The following is a 13826-nucleotide window of genomic DNA, read 5'->3' as shown; positions in this document are numbered from 1 at the left end:
TTAATAAATTGTGGGCATAAATGAAAAACTGCAACGTCCTGCTTGGAAACCCAGTGTTGAGTATGTTCATCAGATAAAAATGGCCAGGTGTTGACGGGCAATAGAAGGGAATTATGAGCAGCAGGGGTTTAGTATCGATACTTCAGGAATTTAACTTACGTGTCAGAAACAAGGCTAAGGCCCTGGGAGAGGAAGGCACAGAGATGGATGTAGTTTGCAGACTATTACTGCAAAGCTTGGTATAAAGAGAAACAAAAGACCAAGCTGATTATCATATTCATGAGCTTGTCAACAATAATTGGCCAAAGTCTTGTTAAAATAGAAACAATAAGAGTCTTGACCGTTCATTTTCTGGGATTATCTCCTATGCAAAGCCTGAGGGAGCCCAACTATCCCCTACTTCACATAAAGATGGTTAATTTTCTTCCTTGTCTTTTTTTCTTCCTCCCATCAGCATTGAGAAAGAACAAATAATTTGAATGGAAGACTTAGCATATTTTGGATCCAAGACAGAGACTCTGTAGACTCAGTTCTCTTCCACACCTAAGGGGACTACAGACATTTGAAATTTCACGAAGGAAGGTGGAGTGGAGCCTCTACCACATGTTAGCACCTGGTTCTCTTAAAAGGGAGACATTTTCTTCCCTCTTCTAAACTCCCAAAGCATCCCACTTCTTTGAGACTTAGCATTTTCTACTTTGTGTTAGACTTTACATAAATGTCATTTTTAACTACATGTTCTCTCCTCTGGTCACCTCTAACCACCTTTAAGAGAAATATGTACACTAATTTCTCATCTCACTGACTAATATTTTGTATATTGTACAGTATCAGTAAATATTCCTCATTTTCTGTATTTTTATCTCCATGGTAAGAAATTCCAAAGTATGCGTTGTTGGTTTCCTAATTTATTATTTTTTATTAGTCAGCAAAGGCTTTTTTATGCCTAGCTTACTGTATATTTACTTGCTAAAGTCTATATTTATTTTAGTTAATTCTTCAAGGCAGTGAAGAATTCTTCTCTGATTTCTGCTAATCTATAAATCACATATACTATTTTCATGTATTGGCATTTACAAAGTTGCCTTTATTGTTAGCACACTGTAAAATCTATTGTAGGTAAAATTTAACTTCTCAAGGCAACTTGGAATTATGTTAATATATCGTATCTCTGATTATGTCAATAAGTAACTATTGATTTGGAATTAGGTACCATTTCCTGCTTTACTATAGATTCCCTTGACCCAAAGAAAGATTATTAGTCACTAAAGCCAAAACTTTCATTTAATGCTAAAAATTTTGCTAATATTTTACCAAATTACAGTCTTTAATCTTGAACATAACACTTCCAGGGGCTGGAGGTCGAAATCATCCTGTTCCATCTCTGGGCATCTTTTCTGATGTAAAGTGCTTCCTGAACTAAAACCAATAGGTACTTAACTTTTCTTCAGTGGTCTTTGTCACAGACCTTGTAGAAAAAAAAAAAGGAAATATCTTATCCATAGACAGTCAAAACTATTTTAAAGTAGTTCCATTCTCCTACTGAATTTTCCTCATTTAGTATAGTTTGGAGACTATTCACTGATGTAAACCCTGACTGCTAACTGGGTTTGTTTGTGTTGCTGAGAGTACTCTACAATTAGGCCAACAGTGCCAGGAGTGGGACAGGGCATTTTCTGTGCTGTAGTTATGGTCTCTGTGAAGCTGAGGTTCACAGTAGGACTTTTTAAAAATTGCACTACTCTGTTGAATAATATTGAGCTTACAACTGAAAACCTCGTTTGTTTGTTTTTAATCTATGCATTTATTCATTCCTTGAAATATTGGGGCCCCTGTAAATACACTGGTGAATTAGGTCAACACAGACCTCGCTCTCACAGATCTTACAATCTAGAAGGCAAAAAAGTCAATTAACTCAGTGATATTTAGTTGCACAAAACATAATATGATACGAGTAGCATGGGGACCTGGAACTACAGAGAAGGTGTGCATATCCCAGTTAAAGGCGAGTTATGCTGACTCAGAGGACTGGGGAAGAACTGGAGGCTTGGGTACTGGAAATGGTGGTCTCCTGCAGAGGTTGGTGGTAGAACAGAGAGAAGTGGGATCAGAAAATAGACATTTAGGAGGCAGATTTAGCAGGATTTAGTGATTGATCATATGTGGAGCAGTAAAGGAAAGGAGAAACACAAGATGATGTCAGATTTGTGGGTTGGGCACATGGCTATTCATGGAAACAGGGAAGGAGAGGAGAGAGGCAGGATTGGGAGAGGAGAGAGGCAGCGTTGGGTAGTACCTGAGATCACACATGAACGGGATAATGACAATAGAAGAGGACTCAAACACAGACACAATCAAAATAGAAAGGATGATTCCAAGTTCAACATTCAATGATTCCAACACGTCGGCTAGAAATGCGGAAGAAAAAGTCTGGTTTCAGGGAACCCAAGAGGCGAGGAGTTTAATACAGAAGGAGAGAGTCAACAATGTCAGAAAGTACACAAAATTCAAAGACACCAAAGCCTTATAAAATTAATTTCATCCATTGATAAGAAAGCTATTCGTGACTTAAAAAAATGATTTTGGTGAAATGGTGCAGGCAGAATATAATATATCTAAAGGTCAGGGGAAAGCGAAGAAGACAAGAAAGTGACTTTGGCAACAAAGTTCAGAGATCAGATCAGATGGAGTAGCAAGGCCTGTGAGGGGAAGGGTTAAGAGATTGGGATACTGATTAAAGGGGCCTGGCACAAAAGGAGACACTAACAGCCTGTGAGAGAAGAGGAAGTCAGTTGAATTCTCCCAAGGGAAATATTCTCCATAAAGCTTCTTCTTTTAAAAAAAATTAAACAGCTTTATTGAAGTATAATTTTCATATCATAAAATTACCTCACTGTAAGTGTGCAATTTAGTTATAATAGTCATTTATATAGCTGTGCAACTATCTCTGAAATCCAGTTTCAGAACATTTCTGTAATCTCCAAATGTTTTCTCATGCAGGCTTGCAGGTCTTCCTTGCTCACATCCCCAGCAACCACCAATCTGCTTTTTGTCTTAACAAATGTGGCTGTGCTAAGCAATTTATATAAACAGAATCATATAATGTGTACCGTCTGTGTCTGTGTTCTCTTACGTAGTATAATGTTTGTAGACGCATCTGTGCTCTAGTATGTATTCTTTTATTTACTGAATAGTTTTCCATTTAGTGGATATACTACACTTTTATTTATCTCTTCAACTGTTGATGGATATTTGGATTGTTTTCAGTTTTAAGGTGTTCCTAATAAAGATGTTGTGAAAAAACATATGCATATTTTCATACAGACATGTTTTCATTTCTGTTGGATACATTTCTGGGAGTCCAGTTGCTGGTTATATGATAAGTTTATGTTTCATGTTTTAAGAAAATGCCAACCTGTTTTCAGAGTGGCTGTATCATTTTATATTCCCATCAGCACTGTATAAGTGTTCTTAGTCCTCTGTGTTTTGTCAACAATTGGTACTGTCTGTCTTTTAAAATTATAGCTAATCTTAGTGGATGTTCAATGTTATTTCATCTTGTTTCAATTTTCTCTTCTAATGACTAATAATGTTAAGCATCTATATGCTTATTTACCATTCCTATATTTTCCATGATGAAATATCTGTTCAAATTTTGTGTCCATTTGTAGTTGAGTTGTTTGTTTTGTTTTTATTAAAAAATATGAGTTACTTGCAATCCCTTTAGTAAATATATGATTTACAGATTTTTCTTCCAGTTTGTGGCTTGTCTTTTCATTTTCTTAATGATGTCTTTTGAAGAACAAAGTTTTAAGTTTTTTGGTTCAATTTGTCCATTTGTCCTTTTTAGAGACAATGCTTTTGGTGTTCTATTTAAAAACTTTGAGCCCAAAACAAAGTAATAAAGATTTTTCTTCTCTTTTCTTCTAAAAGTTTAAAATTTTAACACCTAAATTTATTTTTATAATGAACGTTGAATTAATTTTTGTACAGAATATGAGGTAGAGATCTATGTTTATTATTTTGTTGTGGATATTCAATTGTTCTCACACTATTTATTTGTGAAAAAACAAACAAACAAACAAAAAACACTATTCTTTACCCGTTAAATTTCCTTGGAATCTTTGCCAAAAGCCAAATAACCATAAATGTTCTCTTTATACTTTTTAAAAATAATTATTAAAACTAATTGCAGCGTGTAACACTGATTACTGCTAAATTTTATCAAAATTGAATCAGTTGTTTAAGAATTAAAAGTTGAACAAATAAGAAATAAAGCTTTTTGAAAATACTTGGAATAAAATATTAACAAATCTTAAGGACACATTTATCTTCAAAAATGAATAAAGTATATACGGGGGATTTTGAAGTACACAGAAAAGCTTTCCAAAGATAAATTATCCATAGATATTGTTATACCATTACAGTAAGTATAAACTTGAAATATGTTCTTAGTCAGACAGAAATCTCAGGAAGTTAACAAAGGTTGGGGAACAGAATATTCCCCTTAAAAACAACAAGTCAAGTCCACACAGAAAGTAAAGCAGTGAAGGCCAGGTGTGGTGGCTCACGCCTGTAATGCCAGCATTTGGGAGGCCGAAATGGGTGGATCACTTGAGGTCAGGAGTTCGAGACCAGCCTGGACAACATGGTGAAACCCTATCTCTACAAAAATACAAAAATTAGCTGGGCATGGTGGTGCACACCTGCAATCCCAGCTACTTGGGAGGCTGAGGGAGGAGAATTGCTTGAACCCAGGAGGCGGAGGTTGCAGTTAGCTGGGATTGTGCTGCTGCACTCCAGCCTGGGCATCAGAGCGAGACTCCATCTCAAAAAAGAAAAAAGAAAAGAAAGTGAGGCAGTTAAAAGTGGAGCTTCTTTAGTTTATAGGCCTTACGTGGAATCGGTTTATAGCATCTGCCCGGTACATGCCTGATGGGTGAATCAGGCAGTGATTGGTCATGGGGCCAAATATCAGAGCCAAGAGAAAAAAGCACAGCTCAGTAATAAGTGGACAAGAAATGTGATAAAAGGGTCAGTTGAGACAAAAACTCAGTATTAAAGACCAAAGCTAAACAGTTATTCTCAATTAGGCTTTCCTGAATTTTGAGATTAAAGGAAGCAAGAATAGTTTTTGCCAAATATGAAAGAATCCTATTGAATAATATTTTGCTATAATCTAATCTTAAAACAGGACATAGAAACATTTTTTTCTTGAGTGCTTACCATATGTTGGTACTGTTTTGAGTGTTTTCATGCAGATTTCCTTCATCTGTTTTTAGATACCATATTGTGTTCGTCCATTTTGTGTTGCTATAAAGGAATACCTGATGCTGTGTAATTTATAAGGAAAAGAAGTTTATTTGGCTCAAAGCTTTTCAGGCGATGCAATCGTGGTGCCAGCATCTGCTAGTGAGGCCTCAGGAAGCCAACAATCATGGGGGAAGGTAAAAGGGGAGAAGGCATGTCACATGATGAAAGAGGGAGAAAGAGAGAGGAGGAGGCTTCTTTTAACAACCAGCTCTTATGTGAATAATAGAGTGAGAACTCACTCATTACCATGGGTAGAGCATCAAACCATTCATGAGGGATCCATACCCATGACCTAAACACTCCACCAGGCACCACCTCCAACACTGAGGATCACATTTCAACATGAGATTTGGAGGGGACAAACGTGCAAACTATATATGAATAATAATTTTTTAAAAAAGTGAAAGAAAATTGCTCAAGGCACAAAGGACTTGAGTCCAGATTTAAGAACAATCTTCTTTCCTTTTATTTATTTCAGCCTGAAAACTAAAAAAAAATAAGAGTTTTTTGCACTTTCCTCTAACTTTTAAAGTTTACACACCCAGCCCCTGTGAAATTAAAGAATCATCCATCAAAATGTGATGACACTTAAGACACATTGACCGTAATTTTCGCCAGTAGTCCACCACCATAACTCCCATTTAAAGAACATGGTCTCAGGCCTTGTATGCATGAAGTTCACATGGGAAAAATTTTAAACACATGTTCCTGGTGGGTTTAATAACCAATGATTCTGGTTTAATAGATCAGGGTTGGGACCCCATGCAAGTGTTTAAATACATTTTTTATAACAAAGAAAAAAAAAGTAGTGATTTACGCATGTGGTCACAGATGAAATTTTGAAATATTTCTCTGTGCTTCATGTTTATTTTACATGTGGGTAATGGAATATATTATGAATTGATTCAAGGATTTACATATCGTAGGTCTGGTTGCAGTTATCACAGGTAATGTTAATGGAAATCCAGAAAATTAGATGATGATAACCACAGCTAAGACTCAGGAAAAACAGGTCAGAGTAGACAACCACTCACTGGGGAGCCCAGATATGCATCTAGTCTGATTACCCACTGGAGAAGAAAGAGTTAAAGCAGTTAGCTTTTCATCCATTTTTTCCCTGAAAAGTAGACTAATGATCTAGTCTTACTCTTTATAAACATAAGTTGATAATTTTTTTGACCTCTTGGCAATAAGAGAAATGATAGTTAATTAAAGGAAAATCATTATTGATGGAATGCTAATGGCTGGGTGTCCCTGTTTTAGCATCGTTTATAGAAAGCAAACCAACAACCTGTGGATTTTAGAGGGCTGACTCTCCAAAAAATGTCATATAAGATCTATAACTCTCTGGCTCTATAAAATGGAGATGCTTCCTATTACAAATACTCATCACTCTGTGAGGTGACCCACAAATCTCTGTTAGAGACCTCATTTCAGCCTGGGACGGACAGTCTATGTCCAATGTGAGGAAGGAAAGATTTAGAGAGCCACATGGAATGCCCCCAGTTTTCTAGGCTATGCTTTTGTTCTTGATTGTCTGAGTCCATGAAACTATTAGTAAAGCTTGATTCTGGGCAAGATCTCCAATTAATTTGATTTGATTTGACAACCCAATCATTTGTGTTAGATCAATTAGTCTTCACAGTGTTGTCAGAGATGGTCTCATTGGTTAAAACCTTCCACCACCACAGTACCCTGTAACACACTGATTTACCCATTAATTAAATGATATCATGGGAGCCTGAAAACTCACTACAGTTCCAAAGTTTCTTGGACTAGTCAAAGGACATAGTTGGTATGCTTATACAAGCCAGGTCCTTGAGCACAATTGTTCATTGTAAGAAAAGAAACCAAAATTATAGTTTTGATTATCAAAATTATAGTTTTGATGTTATAATATAAATTTAAAACTTAAATATTTTGAATATTTTACTTCTAACATATTTACAACGGTAAAAAAATAATATTTTTCAGTTGTGGTTAATGTTAGGCCTCTGAGCCCAAGCCTGCACATATACATCCAGATGGCCTGAAGCAATGGAAGAATCACAAAAGAAGTGAAAATGGCCAGTTCCTGCCTTAACTGATGACATTACATTGTGAAGTTCCTTCTCCTGGCTCAGAGGCTCCCCAACTCAGCACCTTGTGACCCCCGCCCCTGCCTGCAAGAGAACAACCCCCTTTGACTCTAGTTTTCTACTCCCTACCCAAATCCTATAAAGCTGCCCCATCCCTAACTCCCTTTGCTAACTCTCTTTTGGGACTCAGTCCACATGCACCCAGGTGATTAAAAAGCTTTATTGCTCACACAAAGCCTGATTGGTGGTCTCTTCACAGGGATGCTCATGACAGTTAATACAAAAATAGATACTCCAAAAAAAGTGTTGGGGGAATAAAATTACTTTATAATTATCCGGCTTGTCAATGTTGTGCAAAGCTGCACTCCACATGGTTGGTACTATATATATACAGTTTAATTATTTTACATTTAGTACTTGCTTGACCTTGGACAACTCTCTTAATCTGTTTGAGTCAGTTTTTTGATCTGTAAAATGAAAAACATGAAGGACCAGAGGAAGCAGAAAACAAGAATGAAAGATAAGGAAAGAGAAAGAGGAAGAATGAAGGATGAAGAGGAGGAGGAGGATTAAATAAGAGGAAGATGAATGTATGTGACGGCACTTAGAATAGACTCTGACACCTTATAAGTGCTATATAAATGTTAACTAGTATAATTTTTAATTTAAAAGATTTTTAGCTATATAATATTTTTAGACAAAAATTTAAAAATTTTTAGGCATAATTGTACATATTTATGGGGAACAGTATTCTACATATGTATGTATATGTAAGTATACATATATAAATACATACATATATATAAATCAATGTGTTTTATCCCTTTTTTTTTCAGAAAACAAGCATACAAATATCTACATGCAGTACCATGGGTATTCTAAGGTTCATCCTTTACCGAATTATCAGAAAAGACTGTATGTAATATTTCTTAATAAATGTATAAATAATTTTCTTATAAATGTCTAGATTGTTAAAATATAGGAAGATAGAAGTTTGCTGACAGTGTTGGAAAATAATTAAAAGCAAAATATCCTGCTATCTCAGAAAGTCTCACCATAAATGAAGCAGAGTTTTGCTGTTGAATAAACATTAAAGAAGGTAGTAATGCCCATCAGAGGGAGTTCCTAAAGGAAGCACAAAATCAGAAAGAAATCTGACCCTTTTATGTAGCTAGGAAGATACAATCCAATACATATATTTTCACAGGATAAACAACTAGTACTCAAGTAAGAGGAGGTAACAGCACCATTTGCAATATACTGTTGATTGTAAATTCACCTAGTAATAGAAGTGGCTATCTGTGTTAGTTAGTTGCCTTTATCCAGAAGAAAAATGGAACTTCTTATATCTTCTTGAGAAGCAGGTAGTTTTACAACTAGAAATCAAACCCTAAATTAAAGTCTCACTCTCCTGCCTAGGAGGGGAGATAGAGGCACTAATGTCCTTGACATTTACATTTCGAAGAGATGGCTCCCAAGCCCCTGAGGAAAACATTTCTGGTTATAAAACTGGAGAGGGGCTTATTTAGCGTTTAAACAGGTTTACATACCTCTCAACGGGACATGGAAAGGATTTACAATTACCAGTTTCCTAAGGGAAATGCTCTAAGAAAAGAGGGGAGGACTCTTTCTCCTTTTCACCAGGGAAATTTTCAAAATTTCTTTTCAGATTCTTATTTGCCCTTATGGTAGCATAGGCTTCTGACAAAAATTAGGTTTTATTAGAATTTAGAATAAAACAGATGTTCTACAAATGACGTTGTTGCTGATTTAATATTTCCTCACATTCATTTACTTATTCTTCCCAGCTTTTGATTTCACAAGGGCTTGTTAATAAATCTCCAGGGAGCTGTTTGCCTGTGTCACCAAAAGTCTATAGAATATTCTGTGATTAACAGAAACAGACACACAGAAATCTTCTGAATAGAAATTCAGAATCCTAGCTTGTCACTTCTTTTAAGATATTTTAGATGTTGCTAAGCATGAAGGCTATGGGCTTATGACCACTTCATGTTTTGTTTTTGATATGAAATAACACTCTTTTACAACATTATACATTTCTAGAAAAAGGGGCCAATGGAAGAGATTAGATTGATGTGACACAACTGGAGTTTTTAAAAAATGAGCAGAGAGACTGTTCCAATATCCACATTAACAGCGGTGTCCTGATCATTTCCCCTGTTAATGTTAAAATGAACATTGATTTCTTCCTTCATTAAATACCAGCATTTCTATCATTTGCCAGAGAATATTAATCACTGGCTTCATAGAAGGCTCTAGGAAGAGTTAATGCTCTCCACAAGTCCAGTCTGGTTGCTGTGAGTATTCACAGACAAATGAAGTCCAGCTGCTTATTCTCACCGCGCAATAACAAGATGCAGACAAACTGGGAAAGAAAGGAGTTTATGTCTGCAATCGTTACAGGGAGAAGGTTGGAGTAACTCACCAGACCAACTAAAAGTTATAACTTTTTTTTAGCTTATATATACAATTCAGGTTTATGCCTACGTGCTGGAGTCTGTCCTTCTTTTCTTTCTCTCTTTTTCTCTTTCTCCTTCCTTCCTTCCTTCTTCTCTTTCTTTCTCTGCCTCCCTCCCTCCCTCCTTCCTTCCTTCCTTGTTCCTTTCTTCCTTTCTCTCTCTCTCACTTTCTTTCTTTCCTTTTTCCTTTCTTTCTTTCTTTCCTTCCTTCTTTTTCTTACTTTCTCTCTCTCTACCCCTCCCTCCCTCCCTCTGTCCTTTCCCTCCCTCCCTCCTTCCTTCCTTCCTTCCTTTTTCCTTTCTTTCTCCCTCTCACTTTCTCTTTCTTTCTTTTTGTTTGAGACATAGTTTCACTCTTGTCACCCAGGTTGTAGTGCAATGGCATGATTTTAGCTCACTGCAACCTCCACCTCCCGGGTTCAAGTGATTCTCCTGCCTCAGCCTCCCAAGTAACTGGGATTACAGGCGTGTGCGACCATGCCTGGGTAATTATTGTATTTTTAGCAGAAATGGGCTTTCACCATGTTGGCCAGGCTGGTCTCAAACTCCTGACCTCAGGCAATTCACCCATATCAGCCTCCCACAGAGCGTTTCTTAATCAATCTAATCTTAACTAAAGGTCTGCATGTAGGAAGGTTTTTTAGATTTGTTCTTGGACTAGATTAAAGAGGTTGAGAAAGTCCAGGTGTGGTTTTAATGGGTTTGTTTTTGCATTCCTGCCCTTGTACTCAGGCACCAATTTCTTCAGTTCTTTAATATTTATCTTATACATTCATTATTACAGCAAAGGGTTTACGCAGACTTAGCTGCTTGTGGAGCTCTGGCCTGCCACAAGAGGACTGAGCCCAGAAAGAGTACCTCTGCCAAAGGGCAGGGCCCCTGGAGGCCTCTCCCAAAGCTGATGCCTCATATAGATACTGAAGAGTAATTTGCCAGGTGGGAAAGCAGGATAAGGCATTTCAGTCAAACCAAAGTTATAAAGACTTGAAAAAAGATATTTATTTGGAAATAAGTATTTGTGTGTATGTTTGTGTATGTGTCTATGTGTGTGGTGGTGGTAGTGATTGTTTAGTGTGTTAGAGGAGAAGTGTCCAGAAAATGGCTAGAATGTGAGTCAAGAGCTATGTCCTCCTGACCTTAAGCAACAGTATGCTATGTAAGGCATTTTGCATTTCATCCTGAAGAAGGTTCTGACAGATTTCAGCAGAGATGGAAAATCATTAGTTGCATTGTTGTAATAAAATCTTCTCTTTTGACAGCTTGAGATAGGTAGAGGAGGCAGCACTGAAGAAGTTGTGCAGTACAAGGCCGGCAGGATGGCAGGGCTTGTGCCACCAGCAGATTCAATGGAGGGAGGAATTTAGTGGAGCTTGTCAAAGGTGAGAGGTTGAAGGACATCACATTTGAGAATTAGGTCTTACAGTTGTGAATTTAACCTTAATCAAGCAAATCTGTAGCTGATTGCTGTTAAAACTTGCACTACTGAACGCAGGATTCCTTTGGTGTTTCTTATCTGTTTAAAAAAAAAAAAAAAAAGACTATTTTATAGCCAGCCTTCTCTCTTGAGAATGTGTGCCAGGAGAGTGAATGAGGAACAGGCAGCTGTCAGGTGGCTGAAGAGGACCCAGGAGGTCACCTCAATGAGTAGCTAATTTGGCACTGAGGCTGATGGGAAAGGCACCTTGTTGTAGTCCTTTTTGTGCCTCTTAATTAACTGCATTAAATTTCAATTTTCTTAAAATGCAGGAATTGAATAGATGACCACTAAAGATGCTTTCAGCCCTTGTGGCCTAAGACTCTCCATTGACATCATCTAATTTGGAGCTCATGGCATAGTTTTTAATTTTTAAACCTTCTATTTTTTATTTTCATGAGAAAACCTTTCTATGTCTGGTCACATCTAATTTATGTGAATGAATTAACTAGAGAGAAATATATTATAGAATACCTTTCCTCCTTTTGTTATTAGGATAATCTTTTTTATGTCAAAAAACAGTGAAGATTGTCTGTGAAATGGAAATGGTATTCTGAAACTTGTGTAGATAATTTTTTTTAAAAAAAGAACATAATGTGATTTTGCCTAACTGGTAAGGTGCCACTTTGCAAGGCACAGGATGGCGTCCACAGTGAAAGCTTCCACCTTCCTATGCTCTGCCTCAGATGGTCCCATTGGCATGCTCCACTTCAGTTTTCAAAGCTAATTAGAATATATTCACTTTTTTCTGTTATATATTCAGGGAGAAACCCTATATCTATACAAATGAGGTAACTTTATATTGCCAGTCGAGTTTACTAAAGTTCGCAGGCAGATGAGGGACTGTCAGAGAGATTTCCCCAAGGAAAGTGCAGAGCAGAGATGGGCACCCTGTGCATGGGCCTCTACTCTGTATGCTAGAGGGTATGCTGGAGCCTGCTTAACAGTCCTTCGATAATTATAACAGTTATATAAAGATTTATTCCAAGGTTTAGGAAAATCAGTCTCATAAAAATGAAATAGCTTACCCCACATTATGAACCAGTAAAAACTAGTATTTTGGGGAGCCGGGATGGGAACACAAGTTTGATTCTCAAGCCATTACCTTTCAATCTCACTCTAATTCAAAATAAAACAATCCATCACCCCTCCTCTGGAAGCAACTACAGGGGGAAATTCACCCCCAATATTTCACGTGGATCCTTTTCTATTTTCCCTAAGTGTCGGCCAGTCTGAGAAATAAAGGGAAAGAGTACAAAAGAGAGAAATTTTAAAACTGGGTGTCCAGGGGAGACATCTCATGTCGGCAGGTTCCGTGATGCCCCCCAAGCTGCAAAACCAGCAAGTTTTTATTAGTGATTTTGAAAAGGGGAGGGAGTGTATGAATAGGGTGCGGGTCACAGAGCTCACGTGCTTCACAAGGTAATAAAATATCACAAGGCAAATGGAGGCAGGGCGAGACCACAGGACCACAGGACCGGGGCGAAATTAAACTTGCTAATGAAGTTTTGGGCACACATTGTCATTGATAACATCTTATCAGGAGACAGGGTTTGAGAGCAGACAACTGGTCTGACCAAAATTTATTAGACGGGAATTTCCTCATCCTAATAAGCCTGGGAGCGCTACAGGAGACTGGGGCTTATTTCATCCCTTATCTTCAACCATAAAAGACAGCTGTCCCCAAAGCGGCCATTTCAGAGGCCTCCCCTTAGGGACGCATTCTCTTTCTCAGGGATGTTCCTTGCTGAGAAAAAGAATTCAGCAATATTTCTCCTATTTGCTTTTGAAAGAAGAGAAATATGGCTCTGTTCTGCCCAGCCCACAGGCAGCCAGACTTCAAGGTTTTCTCCCTTGTTCCCTGAACATTGCTGTTATCCTGTTCTTAAGGTGCCCAGATTTGATATTGTTCAAACACACATGCTCTGCAAACAATTTGTGCAGTTAATGCAATCATCACGGGGTCCTAAGGTGACATACATCCTCCTCAGCTTACGAAGATGATGGGATTAAGAGATTAAAGTAAAGACAGGCATAGGAAATCACAAGAGTATTGATTGGGGAAGTGATAAATGTCCATGAAATCTTCACAATTTATGTTCAGAGATTGCAGTAAAGGCAGGCATAAGGAATTATAAAAGTATTAATTTGGGGAACTAATAAATGTCCATGAAATCTTCAGAATTTATGTTCTTCTGCCGTGGCTTCAGCCAGTCCCTCTTTTCGGGGTCCCTGACTTCCCACAACAAGCAACACCACAAAACAATAAATAACTACTCCACCCTTAACCCAGTGCAATGGGAGAAAGGCCTGGCCAGGAGAAACTAACTTTGTTAAAAGTCTAATACTGTAGGCCCTGCCAGCCTCTTGTATTTATCCATCAGATTTAATTAGCAAAAGAATACTCATGAAATAGTAATATCATCACTTTATGGATGAATAGTAAGTGGTGAATGTTACATCAAATATGAGTATGCTCAA

General features: G+C 37.4%; 1 long non-coding RNA gene across 1 annotated transcript in view; it reads left to right on the top strand.

Moving 5' to 3' along the window:
- Positions 1-3990, top strand: part of LOC129060312 (uncharacterized) — a 60179-nt gene extending 56189 nt beyond the window's left edge. The window contains exon 6 of the long non-coding RNA XR_008526914.1: positions 455-3990. This is a non-coding gene — a long non-coding RNA (uncharacterized LOC129060312). The remainder of the gene's footprint in view (positions 1-454) is intronic.
- The last annotated feature ends 9836 nt before the right edge of the window (positions 3991-13826 follow it).

This window comes from Pongo abelii, chromosome 6 (genome assembly GCF_028885655.2).
Source record: "Pongo abelii isolate AG06213 chromosome 6, NHGRI_mPonAbe1-v2.0_pri, whole genome shotgun sequence".
Lineage (NCBI taxonomy): Eukaryota > Metazoa > Chordata > Mammalia > Primates > Hominidae > Pongo > Pongo abelii.
This window is presented reverse-complemented; position numbering and strand designations above follow the sequence as displayed.